The sequence below is a fragment of the Saimiri boliviensis genome, chromosome 10, assembly GCF_048565385.1.
Source record: "Saimiri boliviensis isolate mSaiBol1 chromosome 10, mSaiBol1.pri, whole genome shotgun sequence".
Classification (NCBI taxonomy): domain Eukaryota; kingdom Metazoa; phylum Chordata; class Mammalia; order Primates; family Cebidae; genus Saimiri; species Saimiri boliviensis.
The window spans coordinates 20,222,006-20,239,269 of record NC_133458.1 but is presented as its reverse complement, the minus strand read 5'-3'; the positions used below and the strand labels follow the sequence as shown (position 1 = coordinate 20,239,269).

The following is a 17,264-nucleotide window of genomic DNA, read 5'->3' as shown; positions in this document are numbered from 1 at the left end:
ACGTTCCGTCTATTAAGAAAGGAGTTGAATACAATCCTTTCAAAAAATTTCTTAACTTATTAGACACATCAACCTAGAAAGTCTAAATATCTAGTCAATTAGTAACAAATATACCCTAGATTCATGTGGGTCAAATTAAAAGTTTAAGGGTCTATGCACAGGACAGTTCTTTATATGGGACTCAAGGGGCATCTTCTAAGCTTTGGACCTAACCATTTCTGGAACCATTCCTGGGCTGTCAGGTGGGAAGAAGGGTGCCAGTGGTTCTGTGAGAGATGTCCCACGTCAGCTAGCACTGGGAGGGACAAGCCCCCCCAGTTTACCTAGAAATGCCAGCTAAGAGTCATGGGCTGGCTGGCCCTGGGGCAATCAGAGAATCAGAGAGAGGATGGGAAAACGAGAGCTGCTTGTTCAGCCTGCCTTACTTTCTCTCCAACTACCCAGCCACAGACACACCTACTAAAGCTCCAGGTTTTACCAAAAGCAAAGATGCACCCGCCCTGGCCTGCTCTCCAGCTGGCGGCTGGAACAGGGTCCAAATGCACGCTTAACATCACAAAAACTTCTTCCACTTACCTAAGCACTCCCTGACGAACCTAACCTGACTCCTCCAAAATATGCCTCCCTTGGTCCCTGAAGCAAGTCAGTTTTGAAAGCAGTCCTATCAGCAAAGACACCAGGCAGCCTCTCTCACTCCTACCACCATCATCGGCTGGCACCCAGAAAAGTGTCACAGGGTGAAGGCAAACTCGAAGAGCCCTCCGGAGAAATCGAGAAATGGTACGTTCCTCTCACTTACTTTGAGTTGCAAATGTCCGCTCTGGCGCTCAGTCTGCCTTTGTTGCAAGGGGCGAGGTTGCTACAGCCGAGTCCAGGTATAGGCGGCTCGCTGCAGCTCGTGCTTGGCTGGCTGCGGCTCTCCACGCCTTCTGGACAGATGACTCACTGGTCTCTTTCTTCCCTTCTCTCCACTTTGGATTTTCCTCTGCTCTGAGGCTCTCTTGGCGGGATTTTTGGACTGGAAGGCGGGGAACCTGATCCTGCCTTTGACTCAATTACGCCCCGGCAGGGAGGGAACGGAAGAGAAATGGAGAATGGGAGGGATGAGAGGAGCGGGCCAGGAGGACACAGGCTGGGCGAGGGAGGGAGAGCGCTTTGCGCTCCAGAGCTGATTGGGAAGCTTATTAAAAGCAGAATACTCCAGGGGCAGTCTCTCCCCGTGGAGCAAGAAAACGGATTTGAACCAAGAGGCCAGGAGATGGTATTTTGTTTTGTTTTTAGCAGAGACCAAACACAGGATTTCTTTTCCAAACTCCACTCATGATCTAGTCTTCAGATGGTGCAAAGCCACTTTGCCAAATGGGATATTTTAAATGAACAATTGACGGCATTTTAGGTTACCGATTTGGCCCCACACAATTCTTTAATGATATTCAGGAGGAAAAAGCACTCTCTTCAAACCAGCCTCTTCTTTCCCACCCACCAAAGCCCTCCCTATACACAGAGGCAGTTACCCAGCTGTCAGTCACATCTCACCTGCAAAGCACAAAATGTACAAAGTACTTTTTCTCAATTGTCACAAAGAGTGGCAGACGTCTGAAAATTCCCAATGAATTGCTACTTACCTTCAGGGAGAGCTCTTTCCTTTTTTGGTTTCCTTGGTGCCTTTAGCGACCTATTTAGTAACACGCCTTCGACACCCAAGAATTTAGAAGATTCGTCAACGCAGCTCAAACTCTGAGATTTGTAAAAGTTGGAGGCTGGGCTTTGTTTCTCTCTGGAATTTTCATTTCATTCAGATGAGGAAAGATGCTAAGTTAATGCAGAGATAAGTATTTATGATATAGATGAGATAAAAGTATTGTATAAAAGGATAAAGACGCATTACACGAATTTACCCAAACATTTTCAAAATGTAAATTTAGAGATTTTCTGCTACTTACCAGCTTTTCCTGCTCCTTGGCTAGTTCCCTTCACTTACTTTTACTGCTCAGCTTATCATTTGATGGCGTCCTCCAAAATTGATAGTCAAATAGACTTGCATTTTTCATAGTTCTGAGGTTATATCCCTTCACTTCAATTTGACAAATCTTATTAAGCAACTTATTTACTTAGAGCTATCCCCAAACCCCCAAATTAGAAGCATTGTGTGGCAAGCAGTTTTTAGGGATTTGGGCCTCTTATATTGACTGCTACCTGTAGAAATGTCCCACGGAGCAGTCAGCTGGAACCAAAGAGGTGGCTCTATAAACTCAATCAAGTAGTCAAACTATTCAAAAGAAATGGCATCAGACATGCAATTACACACCTACAGTTTATCCCCCTTCCCAAACTCTTCATACACATACCACAAACAATTCTCAAATGAAATAACTAAATAAGAAAGCTGTGTTCCTTTCTCCTACACACAGGCTTCAAGTTACCTATTTTCCTTTTGTGATTCCACTTCCCCATGAAGCAAGCAGTGTTTGTTTTAATCAGATTTCAACTGTATAAAATGTGGAGGAATGCACATTATCATTTTTATTAGCATTTTCCCTAGCCCCTTTACTGAAAAAGATGTCTCAGCATTTTGTTAACAGGGGCAAAATTTTCAAGCCATTGAACAAAAAGTTATCCATTTTCTTTCTGTTCTTCAGCTTTCTCTTAACATATACAAATGTAACATACTGCTACCAGTTAGGTGAACAATGTTGGCTTGATTGAGGTGCTCTCTATAGGACTGATAAAGTAAGCATGAGAGTCCCATGATTTCTACTCAATTACATACATTATATCAAAAATATCACTCTTTATTCAGATAGGTATATACTAAAATTGCATCCATCAGTGGTTATCCATTGGGAGCAATTTTGCCCTCCAGAAGAAGTGAATAATGTCTGGAGGTAGTTTTGTTTGTCACAGCTTGGGGGAAGGGGTTGCTCTGGCATCTAGTACGTAGAGGCCAGGGGTGCTGTTTAACATCTTAAAATGAATAGGACAGCCTTTATTACCAGAAAGGGGTCCTGGTCCAGAATCCAAGAGAGAGTTCTTGGATCTTAGTTGCAAGAAAGAATTCAGGGCAAGTCTATAGAGCAAACTGAAAGCAAGTTTGTTAGAGAAGTAAAGGAATAAAGATTAGCTACTCCATAAGCAAAACAGCCCCAGTGGCTCCTGGCTGTCCACTTTTATGGTCATTTCCTGATTATATGTCAAACAAAGTGTCGATTATTCATGAATTTTCCTGAAAAGGGGTAGGCAGCTCCCAGAACTGAGGGTTCCTCCCCTTTTTAGACCATATATGGTAACTTCCTGACATTGCCATGGTATTTGTAAATGATCACCGGTGCTGGTGGGAGTGACTTTTGGCATGCTAATGTGTTATAATTAGCATATAATGAGCAGTGAGGACCACCAGAGATCACTCTCATGGCCATCTTTGTTTTGGTGGGTTTTGGCTGGCTTCTTTACAACAAGCTGTTTTATCAGCAAGTTCTTTATGACCTGTATCTTGTGATGACCTCACATCTCATCCTGTGACTTAGAATGCCTAACCTCCTGGGAATGCAGCTCAGTAGGTCTCAGCCTTATTTACCCAGCCCCTATTCAAGATGGAGTCATTCTGGTTCAAGGGCTCTGACACTTCCACACAAAGAATTATTTGGCCCAAAATGTTAACAGGGCTGGGGTTAAGAAAACCTAATAGTTTTTACCGTTGCATTTTAAAAATGCAAAGAAAGATTAAAGAGAGTCAATTTTGTTAATAAATATAAATTTATGAGATTGAGATTAGTCATAACTTAGTTCAATCCAGCATTTACTTCAAAGTTGAAGTAGAGTACATTCTTTAATACATACTGAAATATTCAGTCTCAAATCCGAACTTCATCCTAGGGCATAGTCAAGAGTCTGTCCATTCAAGATTCTGAGTCATTTCCTTCATTAGGCTAATATTCTTTAAGCACTTAAGTCTTTAGGTTAATAGAGCCATGAAGAAAAACTGTTGACAATCCCCACTCTCAGACTGCCTATGTTGTTGTTCTTAATGAGTAAAATTTTTATAATCTACCCAACTGACAAAGGGCTAATATCCAGAATCTACAAAGCATTTAAAGAACTGTATAAGAAAAAAACAAATAACCCCATCAAAAAGTGAGCAAAGGATATGAACAGACACTTGTCAAAAGAAGACATTTATGCAGCCAACAAACAAAAAAGCTCATCATCACTGGTCATTAGAGAAATTCAAAGCAAAACCACATTGAAATATGATCTCATGCCAGTTACAATGGTGATCATTAAAAAATCAGGAGATAACAGATGCTGGAGAGGATGTGAAAAAATAGGAATGCTTTATACTGTTGGTGGGAGTTCAACCATGTTGAAGAGAGTGTGGTAATTCCTCAAGGATCTAGAAATAGACATAACAATTTGATCCACCCATCCCATTACTGGATATATACCCAAAGGATTATAAATCATTCTATTATAAAGACACATGAACACATATGTTTATTGTGGCACTGTTCACAATAGCAAAGACTTGGAACCAACCCAAATGCCATCAATGTTAGACTTGGTAAAGAAAATATGGCACATATACACCATAGAATACTATGCAGTCATAAAACAGGATGACTTCATGTCCTTTGCAGGGATATGGATGAATTTGGAAACCATCATTCTCAGCAAACTGACACAAGAACAGAAAACCAAACACCACATGTTCTCACTCGTAAGTGAATGTTGAACAATGAGAACACATGGACACAGGGAAGGGAACATCACACACCAGGGCCTGTCAGGAGGTGGGGGGGGGTGGGAGGCAGGGCAAGGGGAAGGACAGCAGAGGATGGGGGCATTGGGGAAGGATAGCATTAGGAGAAACACCTAATGTAGATCACGGGGTGATGGATGCAGCAAACCACCATGGCACATATACCTGTGTAACAAACCTGCACATTCTGCACATGTGCCCCGAAATTTAAAATATAATAAATAAATTTTTAAAAAATAATAATAAATTATTGGAAGTTTTATATTATTCTTTTTTCTTGTTGAACTTGTATTTCCACTTCCCTTGCCCAGCCAAACCATATCCTATTGTAATATATTTTTATGCTTCTTTTAGTAATCACCTCAGTTCTCTATATAAAAAAAAGTTTACAAATTTTAATTTTAATTAAAAATTTAATATAAAAATCAAAAAAATAAGACAATGATGGAAGATAAAGTGTCAATTTGGAGGAGAAAAGTTTTCTTGGGATGCTATTTGACAGAAGACTTAAAAGAATTGAGGATGCTGGCCAAGTAAATATTTGAGGGAAGAGCCTGTAGGCAAAGGCATCAACAGAGGCAAAGACTCTGAGCTCTGAGCTCGTGCCAAGTTTTCTGGGGAAGAAAAGGAGGCCACTATGGCAGGAACACAGTGAGAGGAGGTAGAGGCATTAAAGAAGTAAGCAGCCAGATCACCTAAGGCCTTTGTCCACTGTAAGGAATTCCCTTTTTCTCTGAATCAGGTGGAAAGCCAAGAAGAGTGACTAAATCTGACTCTGGTTTATAAAGTCCTCTCTGCTGTGTTGAATAGAGCACAGGAAGATGAAGGTGGAAGCAGAGCACTCAGTAGGAGGCTACTGCACTAACCTACTCCCCAAAAGTCTTTCCCTTGTTCCTGTTTATTATGCAAAATAATTAACCCCAAACTTTCCCTTTAACACTTTCTCTGACCACACAAACTCCTGTCAGCAGTAACTTTGGCTTATTAATGCCAGTTCTCAGCCTCTCCAGGCGTAATGAACATGCCCCTTGCATGAGTGTTACCATGCCAAAATACAACTAATGCAAGGTGACTTGAAATCATAGAAATTATAACATGACCTAAGAGTATTTTGAAAATGAGGCTGCTTATTTTGCAGTGACAAATGCCAAGAATGTGATCAGCATGAAGTTTAAAAAGGTGAAGGAACCGGATGAAAAATCTGTCAGCTTGTCTCTTGAATTGCCTACTTGACAGGATGTTTAGATTCTTGATTACCACTCCAGGTTCTTCAATATCCCTAGAATGTAAAAGGATAATTCATCAAACTTTCACAGTGTGCTAGAAGCCCCATTAATACATCTCTCTCCCTTTCTCTGAAATATTTGAAAGGTAATAAAAACAAACCTTTTACTTTGTTTTTTGTCACTGTGACAAAATTATAAAATTTACTTCTATGTTAGATATATTTTTATAATAATTATGATTTTTTATTAAAAAACATAAAGCAAATAAAAATGGCTTAGAAATTTCAAGAATTTATCTCACAAACAACACAAGTTGATAAAGTCAGTGCTTCAAAGTCTTCAAGAACTGAAGTCTTTCCATCTTTTGACTCTGCATTTTCAAATTTGCAACCCAATGCTCTTCAATATGGTTGCAAGGAGCTTCAAGCACATTTGGCTTAAAAAGTTTAAAATAGATCCAAATTCTAGTGCAGAATAGGTCAACATCTCTAGTCACATAGCCTAACAGACTATGTCAGCACAAGGAAGAGGCAAACCGAATTTGGGAAGCAAATAACAATGCTTGCTTCATTTCTCCCCCAAAATTTATAAATTTGGACTTTATCAGTGTCTTATGAATCTGAAGAGCTTGACTTAAGCCCCTCAATCTTGTCTTTTTTGTCAAGAACTGCTAAAATCAAGGTTCTGAAAGAGCAGGTCTTGGACAATGACCTCACTCAGACTTACACAGAAAATTAGACTTGAAATAGCCAAAGAAGTGTAATCGGCCGGGCGCGGTGGCTCAAGCCTGTAATCCCAGCACTTTGGGAGGCTGAGGTGGGTGGATCACAAGGTCAAGAGATCGAGACCGTCCTGGTCAACATGGTGAAACCCCGTCTCTACTAAAAATACAAAAAAAAAAAAAATTAGCTGGGCATGGTAGCACATGCCTGTAATCCCAGCTACTCAGGAAGCTGAGGCAGGAGAATTGCCTGAACCCAGGAGGCGGAGGTTGCGGTGAGCCTAGATCGCGCCATTGCACTCCAGCCTGGGTAACAAGAGCGAAACTCCGCCTCAAAAAAAAAAAAAAAAAAAAAAAAGAAGTGTAATCACACATTACAAGAAAACAAAATATACAGAGCAAAGTATAAAATGAACATAGATGCAAAAGACTCTAACAAATACCATCATATCAATTCCATTAATGTATAAAAAGTATAATACTATGCATTATATTGGGTATTTAGTTCAGGAATGCAAGTTTGGTTTTACATGTAAAAATCAAAATTCATCATATTTACAGATTAAGCAAGGAGAAAAGGGAATATGTTAATATACAGGAGAAACATCTGACAAAATTCAGCATCCATTCATAATTTAAAAGTTCATCAACTTAAGAATATGAATGACTACTCCTGTTTGATAAGAGATATCCACAGAAAGCCTCTAGCTAAAGGATACTTAATAGAAAGTCAGCACTTTTCAACTACAACCAAGAAAAAGGCAAGAATAGCCACACTTACCACTTTTATTCTATATTATGTAAGACTCTTAGCCAATAAAATAAGTTCAGAAAAAGAAAAAAATGAAAAGGAGGTATACAGTTAACTTTAGATAACTTGAGTATATACATAGACATTGATCAAAAATGCATAGAAAAGCTTCTAGAACTAATTTGTGACTTTAGCTGGATACAAGCTATTACTACAGATCAATTTTATTTCTATTTTTAACAATGAACAATTATTAAAAATATGAAATATTTAGGGATAACTTTAGCAAAATATTTTCAAGACTTATTCATTGAAAACCCACAGAACATTTTAAGGACAAGTTATAAAACACTGAAATAAATAGAGAGATTCATCATGTTCAGCAATTTGAAAATTTAAGAATGTTATGACACATATTCTTTCTATATTTTTCTATAGATTAAATATCATTAAAGCCAAATCCCAATAAGTGCCTTTATAGAAATATACAACCTGAAACCAAAATGTATATGAAAGTGTAAAGAACATAGACTAGGCAGACCATTTGTGAAATTAAAAAAAACAGAGGATTCTACTTGGTCTTACTATAAAGCTACAATAATCAAGATTATTGTAGAGTACTGGCATAAAGATAGATTTATAGAACAATGGGAAACGATGGTCAATTCACAAATGGAATCAAACACTTTTCAATGGGGAAAGGATAGGTTGTCCAGCAACTAGTGCTGAAAGAACTAGACACCCATATGGAAAAACATAAACTCTGAGACCATAGAGAAAAATTAACTCAAAATGGATTAAAGGCCTAAACATAAAAGCAAATGCTGTAACATTTCTACAATATAATGAAATAAAATATTTGTTATTTTGGAGTAGGCAAAGATTCCTTAGCTAGCATGTTAAAAGTACAAACTTTTATTAAAATAGTAATAAATTGGACTTCATCAAAATTAAAATTTGCAAGCCATCATTAAACATAATAGTCCAGGCACAGTGGCTCACACCTGTAATCCCAGCACTCTGGGAGTCCATTTAAGACTGAGAATTGGAGACCAGCCTGGGCAACACAGCAAGACCTAATCTTTACAAAAAAAATAAATAATTTTTTGAAAAAAATTAGCTGAGTGTTCTGATAGATGCCTGTAGTCCAAGCTGCTAGGAAGGCTGAGGTGAGAGGGTAAGCTGAGCCAACGATATCAAAGCTGTAATGAGCTATGATTACACCACTGCACTCCAATCAGAGGGACAAAGCAAGACCCCATATCAAAAAGAAAAGAAAAGAAAAGAAAAGAAAAAATACACTAATTAATTAATAATGATAATAAAGCAATCCAGAGAATGCAAGTAAATATTCTCAAAATACATATCTGACAAAAATTGTGATTCAGGTATTTGAAGATCTCATATAACCCAATAATCAAAAGTCAATCAATCCAACAAAAAGTAGGCAAAGAAAATATGTAAATGCCAATCAGCATATGAGAAATACTTACCTTCATTTGCCCTGTCAAAGAAAAGCGAATTAAAACCTCAATGAGCTGCCACCTACCCACATACTCAAAGAGCTAAAATTAAAAAGACTGGAAATCTCAAGTGTTGGTAGAAATGTAAAATAGTACAACCACTTTGGAAAACCATTTGACAGCTTCTTATAAATTAAACATACACCTACCATATGATTAGACTTTCCTAGATACAGACTGTTCGCTCTTAGGTATTTGCTCTAGAGAAATGTGGTCCAAACAGAGGTTTGTACATAGATGCCCATAGCATCTTTATTCATAATAGCTCCACATTAGAAATCCATCAATTGATGAATATGTTAATAAATTTTAGTAGAGCCATTCAATGAGATATTATTAATCAATAAAAGAATAAACTACTGATAAATGAAAAAATATGGATTAAATTCAAAAATGTTGCACTGAGAAAAACAGCCAGACACTTAGGAACACACACTGTATATGCTAATTTCATGATATGAATTTCCAGAAAAAAGCAAACCTAATCTACACTGGCAAAACATACGTCATTGGTTGCCTGGGACTACAAGTTGGGGATGGGGAGAGAAGTTGATGGCACTACCAAATATTCTAATATGGTGATTACATGGAATATACACTTGTCAAAGTCATCAAACCACACATTTAAAATGAGTGCATTTTATTGTGTATAACTAAAGTTGTTGACTGTATCTCAATAAAATTTATTTAAGAAATAAAATAAGCTGGGCACTATGGCCCATGACTATAGTCCCAGCCACTGGGGACACTGAGGTAGGAGCATTGCTTGAGTCCAGGTGTTCAAGGCCAGCCTAGGCAACATAGCAGGACTCTGTTTCTAAAAAAATTAATTAATTAAATAAAGAGATAATATGGTGTAATGGTTAACAGTATTGACCATGAAGTCAGATTGCCTGATTTCAAATCCTAGGCCTTTTACTCACACTATCTGTGTGGCTTTTGGTATGTTACTCAACCCCTCTGTGCCTTGGGTTAGCATTTGTAAAGTAAGAATAATAACATTCCTTGTCCTGTAAGTTTGCCAAAAATTAAACATCTAACACGTTTAGAATGCTGCTTGGTAATTAATAAACACTGTACTATCACCTATCAAATTAACAAAGAATATTAACAAATACCACATTAAACTCTGGACAGATATTGTATTAACTTGGGCCTCCATTAATGTGAAAGGGAAAAAAATGTATATTGTGCAATAACAAATCCTTTAAACATACATTCTGTTAAGGAGAAGTTGTATCCTGGGACTTTCAAAAGTAGCTTCTTCATTTTTAAGAAATTGATTTTATTTGCTCATTTCTCAAAGTAGATTCTGAACTTTATTATTAACAGATATTCAATTGGTACTCAACCAAGAAGGATGTCTGCAGTGTGTAAGTGCCTGGCCAGTCAGCCCTCTGAGATTCTGCTTCAAGACTGGCTTGAAGGTAGCATGTGCTCTGTCCTCAAAGAGATTACAGCCAAGGCACTACTGACAAATGCATATGAGTTTACAGAAAGTTGTTTTCTTGGTCCAAAAGAAAAAGCTGTTTTCTTGGTCCAAAAGAAAAAGCTTCCACTGTGTGGATTAGAGAAGATGAAAGAAGACTCAAAAGAAACAGAATAGTTTATACTGGGTTTTGAAAAACGGGTTTAGAAAAAACGTGATGAGTGGAGTCAGGGATGGCTATTATTCTAGTCTAGGAAGCCCCAGAAGTCCAGGAGGAATTCTGGAAATGGTTCATAGACTATTTTGGCTGAAAGAGAGGAACCAGATCAAGAAGCAAACGTGAGGCAGGTTGGAAGCTTACCTTGTGGCAGATCTTGAATTTGCTTTTATTATAGACACTGCAGTGACATGGGAGTGTTCTGAAACAGACTGACACAATGCAAGTTCTATTTAGGAAGATTAATTTGGCAATGTACAAAGCATGGAGACAACCAAAAAGAAAAGAAATCCATTAAGAACCTGTCAGACTTTCTGTCAAAAATCTAAACTTTTATAGCATTAGGCAAAATTTACTTGAAAGGCATCATCTAAAATTTGGCCTTTACTAATAATGCATATGTCTTTTGTACAATCTCCAGTGCATTATTTCTCATAGCCTGGTAACTCTCTCCAGTGGCCTCTATTCACAACATGCTTTTGCAGGCCTCAAAGGTTCTTGCTATTTTCCATACCTATAAGGTATGGATCTTCCTGATCTGCTACATGTACATAAATCCTACCCTTCAGTCAAGTTCCCCCTAAACTATAAAGCCTTTCTAGGATTACTTGGCCACACTGAGCTGTCCACTATGGCACTACCTCTCTCAGAGTTCACTGTTCATTAAAAGAAAACAGTGAGTTGCCCTTTGAAAGGAATTCAGATGCAAGAATCTGGAGTTTAAAAAATAAGCTGAAGCAGGATTCCCTGATCTGCTGAGTTGTTTTCTGACTTTGGATAAATCACTAATGGCTGTTAACCTTCATTTTCTTATCACTAAAATATGATAAGAGTAGCAATATTTAAAATTCCTGCTGTTCTAATTATGAATTAGACACTTCATTACAATTTTAGGAACTTAGAAGCCCTTAAAGATGTAGTCGCAGAAACACACCCTCTTAAATACTGACATCTTCAAATACTGCAACAACAATGCCTTCTCAATTAATGTAAATTCTGCAAAGTCTTTCACATATATTTTATCATTTAATGCACATCATGAACCCTTTAAGGATAGATATCATTATTACTACTACATAGCTGAAGAAGCTGAAGTTTAATCCTCTAATGAAGAGGGTGACAATTTTTCATCAGGGCATTTATGTGTCATCTAAGGGTTCTCGCCTTCTTTCCCTCTACCTCTCAGCTGGTTTCAGAAAAGAAGCATATTTTGTAGCTGGGATTAACTGGTTTCTCACTAATGGAAATTCTGTAATATAATGAAAAGGAACAAGGTTATGCACATGTGTTCAATTTTGACCTTCTTTAAGACATTAATATTTCTATTTTTATATAAATTGATTTTAAGGGAATCAGGCAAAGAGATAAAAGGTTGGTCACTTTGTTATGATATATTGGAGCTCTGTGGTTTATTTTAAGATCAGTTGCTATTTATCAATTCATTTCTTGGTTTTATTTTGAAAATTACTTTCAGTTTCTGGGCATAAATATCTAGGACAAGATTATTATTATTATTATTCAAGACCAAAGTTTATCCTATAGCACTCAGCAGAGCATTTTCCAAGACTCAAGAGGAATGTGGCTCCAGGACATATTATTACTGATGGATTTTGCAAAGCATACACAACATACATGCACACAAATACACAATTACACATGCACATGTAAAGAATCAAAGGACAATTAGCAACAAATGATATATATGGCTTTTTCTAAAGGATACACACACACACACACACACACACACACACACACGCACACACACACACACGCACACACACATAACTAGGAATTGAAGAAAATGTGCCCACAAATTATGTTCACCAAATTGTTCTTTCAGATGAAATTTCAAAATAGTAATTAGTTCATTAGGGAGGGCAAAAGAAAAGAAAAAAAGAAAGGGAGAAACAAAAAGAAGGCTTAAGATATAGAATACCTTGTTTATCTAAGGTTAACTTGCAATATCTTATATCTTTAGGGCAATTCTCCCTTCAATGACATATCAGACTATCCACTTCCTGGTAAATGTGCATAACGAAATACATACAGATGTTGGATTGCTGAGTTGAAAATGGACATTTTCTTCTTTCTCTTGGGGTATAAAAGCTCAGAGTTTGCAGCAACTTCTGCTTCTGCACCCCCTGTCCCCCGCCTGCATGGGATGGGGGTTTGGGTTGTAAATGAAAAGGGAGATTCTGTGACTAATATCAATGAGACAAAGAAATGAAAGCTCTCTAATCCCTGGGCCAGGCTCCAGTCATCCCACTGTATGGGGCCATTGGCCAGAAATCCCACTGTATGCTGGGCCCCAAGCCAACCAGGATTGGATACAATGAGTTTCACAGCCACCTTTTCAGAGCTGACAGCAAATGTCGGGGCACCAACATCCTTTGATAAGAGTTCCAACTTTCTAACATTTTTACCCAATAATAATAAAGCTTTTTTATTTATAAAGCAGTACTTTCTTGAAGATTGCTTAGTGCTTTTAGAGACACAAATTCATTCATCGCAATACTTACAGTGAGAAGAAGTGGGGCTGGTGGCCAAGACTTGGAAATCAATATTCTCTTCCTGTTTTGAGAGAGACAGAGAGGAAAACACACACACACACACACACACACACACACACACACACACACACACATTACTTTATGCAACAGTTCATTCTATTATTGAAATTTCTAGACAAAAGTCTCACATGAATATTCTTCCTTAAATTAAATGTGTTTGTAATGAGCTAACCAAACCTTTCTATTTGATTCCTAATGAGTTATTTGCTTAAAATGTCTTCTCTCCTCTTAAGACTGGGTTTTTTGAAAGGCCAAACACATACACAAACCAGTTAATACGGCACCCCTCCTTGAGCTTTCTGGATGTTTCAGATTTAAATATTGATTTCTTTCTCTCACTCTCTTCGTCTCTCCATAATGGCAGCAGTTGCTAGGAAGCTGGGAAATTCTTGCCAAGAAAGCACCCAAGAGAATGTGAACACCATTAAAATATTTCTTACCTTTTACTTCATTGTTATTTTCTAAAGCTCTTGAGTAGCTGAGTATTTGGTAACCAAGAAAGGCTGTTCCTTCACTGGGGAAACATTGGATCTGATTTCCATTAGAGATGCTGAATTATTTAGTGGTAATTGAGTGCCCCAATCAGCTGCTTTCTGTGTAGTTACCTTTCAGTATCCATTCACATTCAGTTTGTATTGAGGCTTTTTTCTCTTGAAAACAGAGGATTTACAATTTGAAACTTGTTTATCTTAATTCTGAATAACTTGAAAAAAGCTTTCGAGGAATTGGTATGAATATAATATATATCCAGTATGCAAAGTGAATCTTAGTATAATAAAAATTTAAAGTATTGTAAATACCTCATTTAATTATAACTTGTTCTCATGTCTAAATCTTGTCATAATAAATTCTGGCATGAAATTTTCAGATTTTTGCATTTTTCAAACTGCAAATGAATAATAATTGTTATAAGAAGTTAAATTCCTAGCACTCATCATATTAACTTGCTGATTAATTGGCTTATATTGAATGGATTGACATCTTCAACTGACATTGAAGTTATTACAGTGGAAATCTCATCAAGAAAATGAAAGGATGAATTGAAAGAAGTCAGTATACATACAGGCATATATATTCCTTTCTATCTTAGCCTATCTATGAAAAAGCAATAAAAAAGGAAACAAGACAACTAATTCCTTATAGATTTGCTGGGTTTTTTCCATTATATAACATGCATAGCAAGAGACTGTAGGGGATGAATCTGAAAAGATAAGCATGGATAACCTTGCCAGTATTAAGAAAGTTAGACTTAATTTTATAGTTATAGGAATGCTTTGATATCTTTATATCAGATTCACATTTTTAAAAATTCTCATTTTGGCTGCACTGTGTAGATAGAGTAGAAGGAAAAGATAAAGCCTGGATGAAACACAGCAAGCGGGGGGTCTTGACTTCACCCAGGAAAAATTCAGGGGCTAGCCAGTGCTGAGAGAAAGCAACTCTTATTGAATGAGTGCAGCTCCTTGTGGTCCAGCGCTAACCCAGAGGCAGTGTGCCCACAGTCTACAGCGTATGAGCCATTGGTGGCTTTTATTTTATTTTATTTAATGTTCCAGGGTACATGTGCAGAGACATGCAGGTTTGTTACACAGGTAAGTGTGTGCCATGGTGGTTTGCCATACCTATAAACCCATCACCTAGGTATTAAGCCCCACATGCATTAGCGATTTATCCTGATATTCTCCCTCCCCCACACCCTGGACAGGCTCCAATGTATGTTGTTCCCCTCCCTGCAGTCATTAAGTGAGAACATGTGGTACTTGGTTCTCTGTTCTTGTGTTAGTTTGCTGAGGATAATGGCTTCCATCTCCATCCATGTCTCCGCAAAAGACATAATCTCATTCCTTTTTATGGCTGCCTAGTATTCCATGTTACATATGTACCACATTTTCTTTATTCAGTCTATCGTTGATGGGCATTTGGGTTGATTCCATGTCTTTGCTACCATGAATAGTGCCGCAATGAACATATATGTGTATGAATCTTTATAACTGAATGATTTATATTCCTTTGGGCATATAACCAGTAATAGGATTGCTGGGTCAAATGATATTTCTGTTTCTAGATCTTTGAGGAATCATCACACTCTCTTTCACAATGGATGAACTAATTTTCATTCCCACCAACAGTGTAAAGCATACCTATTTCTCCACAGCCTCACCAACATGTGTTATTTCTTGACTTTTTAATAATCGTCCTTCTGACTAGTGTGAGATGGTAACTCATTGTTAATAATCGTCCGTCTGACTAGTGTGAGATGGTAACTCATTGTGGTTTTGATGTGCATTTCTGTAATGGTTAGTGATTTTTTTCCATGTTTCTTGGCCACATAAATGTCTTCTTTTGAGAAGTGTCTGCTCATGTCCTTTGCCCACTTTTTGATGGAGTTGTTTGTTTGTTTTCTTGTAAATTTGTTTAAGTTTTTTGTGGCCTCAGGGTATTAGACCTTTGTCAGATGGATAGATTGCACAATTTTTCTCCCAATCCATAGGTCATCTGTTGACTCATGATAGTTTCTTTTGCTGTGCAGAAGCTCTTTAGTTTACTTAGATCCCATTTGTCAATCTTCACTTTCATTGCATTTTGATGTTTTTGTCATGAAATCATTGCCTGTGCCTATTTACTGCAGCCAGTGTCTGCAGCTCCTCATACTTTATCTGATACATGCTCTGAGCCTCAGCCTTGCTGTGGTTGGCAATCTCCTCATACTGTGCCATGACCTTAGCAATGATGCAGTCCATGTCCAGGGAGCAGCTCTTGTCCATGGACAGCACTACTGACTGTGTCTGAGATCTAAGGCTGCAGCTCTTAGATCTCCTCTTTATACAGCTGCCTGAGGAAATTGATCTCATCAGTCAGGCCTTCCACATGAGACTCCAGCTCTACCCTGTTCATGTAAGCTTCATCCACATCCTTCTTAATGAAGACAAATTCATTCTCCATCTCTGTATGCTTATTGATCTCAACCTCATGTTCTTGAAGTCCTCCACCAGCCCCTGCATGTTGCCAGTCTCCACCTCCGGCTTCAGCTTCTCTTGGCCCAGAGTCTCCAGTTGCCACCTAAGGTTTTTGATGTAGCTCTTGAACATGTTGTCCACGTTACTCTGAGCTATCTTCTGCTGCTATAGGAGGCTCCATTTGGTCTCCAGCATCTTGTTCTGCTGCTCCAGAAACTGTACCTTGTCGATGAAGGAGGAAAACTTGTTGTTGGGGGTCTTGATCTGCTCCTTCTCCTGGGTGCGCATGGCCTGGATATTGGGGTCCACCTCCAGGTTGAGGGGGTTCAGCAGGCTCTGGTTGACTATGATGGCAGTGATACCTCTGGCTCCATCATAGTCTCTGGCCAGGCCACCCCAGAAGCTGCTGCTGCCCTCTCTGGGCAGCTTTGTCTTTACATGGAATTGTTGTAATCTAGAAGACACAAACTTTACAATGAGGTTAAACAAGCAAGGGCCAAACATTAGTAGTAACACAATAGATAAAAAAGGTCCTAGGAAAGGTCAAAGCCAGGTAAGACTTGGAAAGGCAATTTTGATAGCTGACCAGATAAAGTGGGGATCAGTGCCCTGGTTAAATCTATGTATCCAGGAAGCTTGTTCATATATTTTTGAATGTTAATCTCCATTTGTTCGGTTTTTATTTATTTATTTATTTATTTAGATGGAGTTTCATTCTGTCTCACAGACTGGAGTGCAATGGCACAATCTTGACTCACTACAGCCTCTGCCTCCCAGGTTCACGTGGGCCCTGTCATCCAGGCAGGAGTGCAGTGGGGTGATCTTGGCTCACTGCAGCCTCTGCCTCCTGGGTTTAACAGATTCTCCTGCCTCACCCACCCAAGTAGCTGGAAGTTCAGGCAGGCATCACCACGCCAAGCTAATTTTTGTATTTTTACTAGAGACAGGGTTTCACCATGTTGGTCAGACTGGTTTCAAACTCCTGACCTCTGATGATCCACCTGCCTTGGCTTCCCAAAGTGCTGGGATTACAGGCATAAGCTACCATGCCCAGCTATTCAGTTATTAATGTAGGTCATGATCCTTCTCTTGAACTTGGTGGGGGAGACTAATA

The 17,264-nt window shown here is 38.3% G+C and overlaps 1 protein-coding gene, 1 long non-coding RNA gene and 1 pseudogene across 3 annotated transcripts in view; all 3 read right to left on the bottom strand.

Moving 5' to 3' along the window:
* Window positions 1–1,186, bottom strand: part of PTN (pleiotrophin) — a 116,636-nt gene extending 115,450 nt beyond the window's left edge. The window contains exon 1 of one of the 2 annotated variants that reach the window (XM_003929745.3): window positions 800–1,186. The gene's annotated coding sequence lies outside the window, so the exon portion shown is untranslated. Of the gene's footprint in view, window positions 1–576; window positions 730–799 lie in introns of those variants that run through there. The other variant, XM_010340363.2, reaches the window with a different exon arrangement.
* An 8,175-nt stretch (window positions 1,187–9,361) lies between these two features.
* Window positions 9,362–13,871, bottom strand: LOC141580166 (uncharacterized). The gene is made up of 3 exons (XR_012512258.1): window positions 13,634–13,871; window positions 13,143–13,194; window positions 9,362–10,835 (listed from the first exon to the last, which is right to left on the bottom strand). It is a non-coding gene; the product is annotated as an uncharacterized LOC141580166 (long non-coding RNA).
* A 149-nt stretch (window positions 13,872–14,020) lies between these two features.
* Window positions 14,021–16,654, bottom strand: LOC141579985 (keratin, type II cytoskeletal 8 pseudogene; annotated as a pseudogene).
* Window positions 16,655–17,264: the final 610 nt, after the last annotated feature.